Source organism: Salmo salar, chromosome ssa19 (assembly GCF_905237065.1).
Source record: "Salmo salar chromosome ssa19, Ssal_v3.1, whole genome shotgun sequence".
Lineage (NCBI taxonomy): Eukaryota > Metazoa > Chordata > Actinopteri > Salmoniformes > Salmonidae > Salmo > Salmo salar.
Window position 1 is genome coordinate 76,334,610 of NC_059460.1, and position 8,054 is coordinate 76,342,663.

Genomic DNA, 8,054 nt, shown 5'->3' on the forward strand with positions numbered 1-8,054 from the left:
CTTGCAATTTTAAAACTAATTTCTGGCAATTCTACACATTTTGCCATGATTTATGCCATGTTAATGAAATCTGAGTGAGAGTGACTAACAAAATCAATGAGGTCCCCCTGGAGGTCAGGGCCCCTGGGCAAGTGCCGTGCCTGGTCGGTATTCGGCCATGATTACTGTAAGTTTAGCTAATCTAAAAATTGATAGCTGACAAGTCTAATTTAGTGACTGTCAGTGACTGACAAAACTAGAGAAAAACTGCTGATGCACAACGAAATTGTATACTTGCATCTTGTGTATTCTACTATTCTAACTGTCAACAGTAAATTCCTATTATTTATATTTCTTTGGGGGGGGCTTAGGCCTGGAGCCGGGCATGAGTACACATGCTCTAGGCCACCAATGAATCATGCAACAGTCTATTTAACATTGCAACAGTGTATTGTGTAGACATTCTAATACGCTGAAAATTAGAAAAATAACACTTCTTTGCTCCTCTCAAGAGGCCCTTGCAGTCTACAAATGTCCTCTGCCTTTCAATAGCAGTTTGAGATCTGACCTACTGGGCTCTGTCTCAGTAGTAAACCCCTTAATCTGACCAAATTCACATAGAAATAGTTATTAGATCTATCATTCTAATTGAAAGCATGTCTGAGAAGCAGTAGATATTTTCTATGTGTGCTATTTCTATGCTTCTGTGTTCTTAAATTTCAATTTTGCGTCTTTTACTTTCGGTTTTGTACACCAGCTTTAAACAACTGAAAATACAATATATTTGGGTACGCCCTTCTCTCCCGATTGCTCAGTTTGGCCGGGTGGCCAGCTCTAGGAAGAGTCTTGGTGATTCCAAACTTCTTCCATTTAAGAATGATGGAGGCCACTGTGTTCTTGGGGACCTTCAATGCTGCAGCCATTTTTTGGTACCCTTCCCCAGTTCTGTGCCTCGATACAATCCTGTCTCGGAGCTCTACGGACAATTCCTTCGACTTCATGGTTTGGTTTTTGCTCTGTCATGCACTGTCAACTGTGGGACACTATATAGACAGGTGTGTGCCTTTCCAAATCATGTCCAATCAATTGAATTTACCACAGGTGGACTCCAATAAAGTTGTAGAAACATCTTAAGGATGATCAATGGAAACAGGATGCACCTGACCTTAATTTCGAGCCTCATAGCAAATTGTCTGAATACTTATGTAAATAAGGTATTTCTGTTAGTCATTTTTAATAAATTAGAAAGAAAAAAAAAACTTTCGCTTTGTCATCATGGGGTATTGTGTGTAGATTGATGAGGACAATAAAAAAAAAAATCTATTTTAGAATAAGGCTGTAATGTAACAAAATGTGGAAAAAGTGAATGGGTCATATCATACTAAAGGGAGTATCTCCGATTTACGTACAGAATAATACGAAATGCTCTGAGATCACATTGATCACTCTCTCTCTCATAACTTTGTTGGTCATTGTTTGGACAGTTTTTATCTGCAAGGGAGCAATACAAAAATAATACACTGAACCTGATTGGTGCATCCATTCGCTGTTGGTGTTGTGAGCTTGGCATGCCCCGGAGGAAACAGAAAGCCTAGTCAGAATGCTCATTGTTCTAGGTCCTCATTTGAAGTTTGGGCTTGCGAGAAGACTTTGTAGAACAACAGCCAGTGCTCTTGATCTTCCATAGCCTTGTTATTAATGGCAGTTAGCCATTTATGGATGTGGAAGGTTCAGTTCAAACTGCTACTGAGATGCTTGTTACTGATCCTCCAATGGTTGGACTCCTTTTTTCAAATGTTCAAATGTTCTGGGCTACATTTTTAAATGAGGGTTATTATTAATGACTGAATCAGTCTACTTTATGGCAGTTCACTATCTATGGATGTGGAAGGATTGGTTCCTTCAAACTAATCCTCCAATGATCATCAGTTCAGGTTTCTCTTCTTTTTTTCTCTTAAATTAGGGTTATTATTAATGACTGATTATAATTGCTTATTTTTGAAACAGCAGGGGGAGACAACCCAATGGGACTCGACTCGTTTTCAGAACCCCAGAGCCAGAACGACATTCCTTCTTTCCCAGATCTGGCTGTGTTAGTGTCTTCTTGTGTTGGTCGTCAAAGCACCATATGACCACCACATTGAGATGTTCAAGCAACAACACTCACTGCGTAATGTTTCTCCTTCAATTATTTTACAGACAGTTGGCTTGTCAAGCAGTTTGCCTGAGGATGAAACTTTTGTCTGGTTTGTCTGATCAGACACAGAGATGACCTGTCTGAAGAAGAACGCTTGATTTTCCCTGTTCTCACATAAGTTATTCTGTTATTAGTTAAGAATAAGAATAAATACTGTGTTGTCCATTTACTGGTTACTCACTGGGCAAAAATATATGTGACAATGTTGGAACAATTTGGAAAACTGATTGGATTTGAAAAAAGTCATCAACTTCAGAGAATTTCGTCTTTTTGTTTCACACCACTTTTAACCTAAATCCAATGACATGGTGACATTTTTGATTGATATCAAATCAAATCAAATCAAATGTTATTTGTCACATGCGGAGAATACAACAAGTGTAGACTTTACCGTGAAATGCTTACTTACAAACCCTTAACCAGCAATGCTGTTTTAAGAAAAATAAGAGTTAAGACAAATATTTACTAAATAAACTGAAGTAAAAAGTAACAATAAAATAACAATAATGAGGCTATACACAGGTGTACCGGTACACAGTCAATGTGCGGGGGTACAGGTAGGGGTAAAGTGACTATGCATAGATAATAAACAGTGAGTAGCAGCAGCGTAATTTCCAAAAAATATATTATAATAATAAATAACTAAAAAGTAAACCATTTTACTTTTTTTTTTTAAATGAATAAATTGGGGGGGCAATGCAAATAGTCTGGGTTGTCATTTGATTAGCTGTTGAGCAGTCTTATGGCTTGGGGGTAGAAGCTGTTAAGAAGCCTTTTGGACCTAGACTTGGCACTCCGGTGCCGCTTGCCGTGCGGTAGCAGAGAGAACAGTCTATGACTTGGGTGGCTGGAGTCTGGCAATTTTCAAATCAAATTTTATTGGTCACATACACATGGTTAGCAGATGTTAATGCGAGTGTAGCGAAAATGCTTGTGCTTCTAGTTCCAACCGTGCAGTAATATCTAACAAGTAATCTAACAATTTCACAACAACTACCTTATACACACAAGTGTAAAGGAATGAATAAGAATATGTACATATAAATATATGGATGAGCGATGGCCGAACAGCATAGGCAAGATGCAGTAGATGGTATAGAGTACAGTATATACATATGAGATGAGTAATGTAGGGTATGGAAACATTATATAAAGTGGCATTGTTTAAAGTGACCAGTGATACATTTATTACATCCAATTTTTAATTATTAAAGTGGCTAGAGATTTGAGTCAGTATGTTGGCAGCAGCCACTCAATGTTAGTGATGGCCGTTTAACAGTCTGATGGCCTTGAGATTGAAGCTGTTTTTCAGTCTCTCGGTCCCAGCGTTGATGCACCTGTACTGACCTCGCCTTCTGGATGATAGCGGGGTGAACAGGCCGTGGCTCGGGTGGTTGTTGTCCTTGATGATCTTTTTGGCCTTCCTGTGACATCGGGTGTTGTACGTGTCCTGGAAGGCAGGTAGTTTGCCCCCGGTGATGCGTTGTGCAGACCTCACTACCCTCTGGAGAGCCTTACGGTTGTGGGCGGAGCGGTTGCCGTACCAGGCAGTGATACAGCCCAACAGGATGCTCTCGATTGTGCATCTGTAAAAGTTTGTGAGTGTTTTTGGTGACAAGCCAAATTTCTTCAGCCTCCTGAGGTTGAAGAGGCGCTGTTGCGCCTTCTTAAACACGCTTTCTGTGTGGGTGGACCATTTCAGTTTGTCCGTGATGTGTATGCCGAGGAACTTAAAACTTTCCACCTTCTCCACTACTGTCCCGTCGATGTGGATAGGGGGGTGCTCCCTCTGCTGTTTCCTGAAGTCCACGATCATCTCCTTTGTTTTGTTGACATTGAGTGTGAGGTGATCTTCCTGACACCACACTCTGAGGGCCCTCACCTCCTCCCTGTAGGCTGTCTTGTCCTTGTTGGTAATCAAGCCTACCACTGTAGTGTCATCTGCAAACTTGATGATTAAGTTGGAGGCGTGCATGGCCACGCAGTCATGGGTGGACAGGGAGGACAGGAGAGGGCTGAGAACGCACCCTTGTGGGGCCCCAGTGTTGAGGATCAGCGGGGTGCAGATGTTGTTTCCTACCCTCACCACCTTGGGGCGGCCCGTCAGAAAGTCCAGGACCCAGTTGCACAGGGCGGGGTCGAGACCCAGGGTCTCAAGCTTAATGACGAGTTTGGAGGGAACTATGGTGTTAAATGCTGAGCTGTAATCGATGAACAGCTTTCTTACATAGGTATTCCTCTTGTCCAGATCGGTTAGGGCAGTGTGATTGCGTCGTGTGTGGACCTATTGGGGCGGTAAGCAAATTGGAGTGGGTCTAGGGTGTCAGGTAGGGGGGAGGTGATATGGTCCTTGACTAGTCTCTCAAAGCACTTCATGATGACGGAAGTGAGTGCTACGGGGCGATAGTCGTTTAGCTCAGTTACCTTAGCTTTCTTGGGAACAGGAACAATGGTGGCCCTCTTTGAAGCATGTGGGAACAGCAGACTGGGATAGGGATTGATTGAATATGTCCATAAACACACCATCCAGCTGGTCTGCGGATGCTCTGAGGACGCGGCCGGGGATGCCGTCTGGGCCGGCAGCCTTGCGAGGGTTAACATGTTTGAATGTTTTACTCACGTTGGCTGCGGTGAAGGAAAGTCTGCAGGTTTTGGAAGCGGGCACTGTCAGTGGCACTGTATTGTCCTCAAAGCAAGCAAAGAAGTTGTTTAATTGGTCTGGGAGCAAGATGTCGGTGTCTGCAACGGAGCTGGTTTTCGTTTTGTAATCCGGGATTGACTGAAGACCCTGCCACATATGTCTCGTGTCTGAGCCGGTGAATTGCGACTCTGTCTCTATACTGACACTTAGCTTGTTTGATTGCCTTGCGGAGGGAAAAGCTACACTGTTTGTATTCGGTCATGTTTCCGGTCGCCTTGCCATGATTAAAAGCAGTGGTTCGCACTTTCAGTTTTGCGTGAGTGCTGTCATCAATCCAAGGTTTCTGGTTGGGGAAGGTTTTAATAGTCACCGTGGGTACAACATCACCGATGCAGTTGCTAATAAACTCGCTCACCAAATCAGCGTATACATCAATGTTGTTGTCTGAGGCTATCCGGAACATATCCCAGTTCACGTGATCGAAGCAATCTTGAAGCGTGGAATCAGATTGGTTGGACCAGCGTTGAACAGACCTGAGCACGGGCGTTTCCTGTTTAAGTTTCTGTCTATAGGCTGGGAGCAACAAAATGGAGTTGTGGTCAGATTTGCCGAAAGGAGGGCTTTATATGCGTCGCGGAAGTTAGAGTAGCAACGATCAAGAATTTTGCCAGCCCGGGTCGCGCATTCAATATGCTGATCAAATTTAGGGAGCCTTGTTTTCAGATTAGCCTTGTTAAAATCCCCAGCTACAATAAATGCAGCCTCAGGATATTTTAAGCTCTTCCTCTGACACCGCCTGGTATAGAGGTCCTGGATGGCAGGAAGCTTGGCCCCAATGATGTACTGGGCTATGCGCACTACCCTCTGTAGCGCCTTATGGTCAGATACCAAGCAGTTGCCATAGCAGGCGGTGATGCAACCAGTCAAGATGCTCTCGATGCTGCCAGCTGTAGACATTTTTGAGAATCTGAGGACACATGACAAATCTTTTCAGCCTCCTGAAGAGGAATAGGCGTTGTCGTGCCCTGTTCACGACTTTCTTGGTGTGTTTGGACCGTGATCGTTTGTTGGTGATGTGGACACCAAGGAACTTGAAGTTCTCAACCTACTTCACTACAGCCCTGTTGATGAAAATGGGGGCGTGCTAAATGATTTCACATTGAATTCCCATTTATTGACAGCTCAACCAAATGTAAATCAAAACTAAACATTTAACTAATGTCTGTGCCCAGTGGGTATCTACTCTAGGTCATATAATCAGGATTTTAGTTATAGTTTCTAGTGCCTAATACACCTCAAATCACTTCAGTCTGGATGTTAATGTTAAAGCCCAGCGTGGGATTCCTATCCATCTATCTGTATCTGCCATCCCTCCACAATTCTTGCCATTCCCGTCTTCCAGAAAGTGATCTGTCCTCTCAAAGGGCCTGAGTGAAGATGAGGTCAGCTGATTCCTTTCTGTAAGGGGCCGCTAACCCTTGACTTCTGGGTCCTGTCACCCCCGGCAACAAAGGCCAGAAGGATTCCCTCCCTAATCGGCCTCCAGACCTCCCTGAGCAGGAGAGGAGCCCTGTAGAGGACCACAGACACAGCTAAGACCACAGACACAGCTGCTCTTTTCATCTCCTCACAGACACTCCCTCATTCATTCTCTGGTCCTTCAATGGAGGATCTCCATTAAACATGTCTTTTAGTCCAAGATTATTCTGTGTCCAGTGTCCGGGAAACTGTCCCAAAGTGCATGTAGGAGTGCTTTTATGTTATAGTTCTAAAGCACAGCTTAGCACCTGACAGTCAACATTGGGAAACATGTAGTGGTATTTCACAAGTCCTTGTTTCACTGAAACAAGTTCAAACATCGGTGGAAATGTATCAGCATGTATGGAGGGAAGGGATAGGGGGATGGAGAAGGTGTGACAGGATGTCAGTCAGTGATTGGTGTCAAGTTTAAATACTTGTACTTTATAGCATGTTGACTATCTTCAATAGCTCTTTGTCCAGACATTGACATTGAGGAAACATTTATATCTCCTTGATTAAACCACAAACTGAGATTTGATACCAGAACCGTTCAATGCCTTCATCAATTGCAATACTAAGTACTTATTCAAGACATACCCATTCATGGACATGACATATAATTTTTGTTACTTTCTCGGGTTGCATTTTCACCCCTCTGAGCATCAAAAGGGCATCCAACACAAGCATGTTTCATTAAGCAACACAAATGCCCTTAGTAAGTATATTTTGGTCTTGTTAAATACACTTAGGTTCCCTGGAGGGTTTGGGTGAGCCAGTGCTAGGCGTAGAGGAGTAGACTTTCACTTCTGCACACACACACACACACACACACACACACACACACACACACACACACACACACACACACACACACACACACACAGAGCGCAGAACACACACCAACGTGAGACCTTCAACGACTTAGTAGATGAATATCAAAATATAAGGACGCTGAAGTTGGCCATAATGATGGTAGCGATATTGTAAATATATATTGTTTACATTGATAAATAGATTATGGATTTTTATAGATGTGTCTGGATACAATGTATCAAATAATATATTCTCTCAGTGCATGAATTGGTTATCTTACTGCAATACAAGACATACTGTACAGTAACTAAGAAAGAGTAGTCCATTTGCAGAATCTTGCTATTGGACTTCACAACGTTAGAATACAACGCTTGGGTGTCTCATTCGACTTTGCTATTGACTTCAGGAGCGGGATTTCATACTGCAGGCTTCTTGTATGTTTAGATTCAACCAAGCAGATACATAATTCATGTAGCTGTCACTGAGGAAATGCAGTTAGATTGGAGTGAGAGGGAATTTTTGACCAAGCGCTGACAGATATCTGTCTCACTACTCAACTGCAAGGCATATTTATATTCCACCAAATTATTCATAACCCATGAGATTTGAATGTAAATAGTGAATGCATTTATGTTGCATTTATATTGCTATAGCCTGATGTAACGTTTAGATATTGTGTGATGTGTGTGTTGTATCACTGTACAGTGGATTCATGTATGGTAATACCCTGAACATGTATTTCTTTGAATGTGTAATATTTTACATTAATAATCATTTATAACAGTGGTCTGAAATTTGAGAAATTGAAAATCGCCTTATGGTACCGCAGGTCGTCAGTGGCACACTGTTGTGTGCAGACCTAGCTGTCCTTATACTATGGTTGGTTATTTTGTCTCGTTCGGG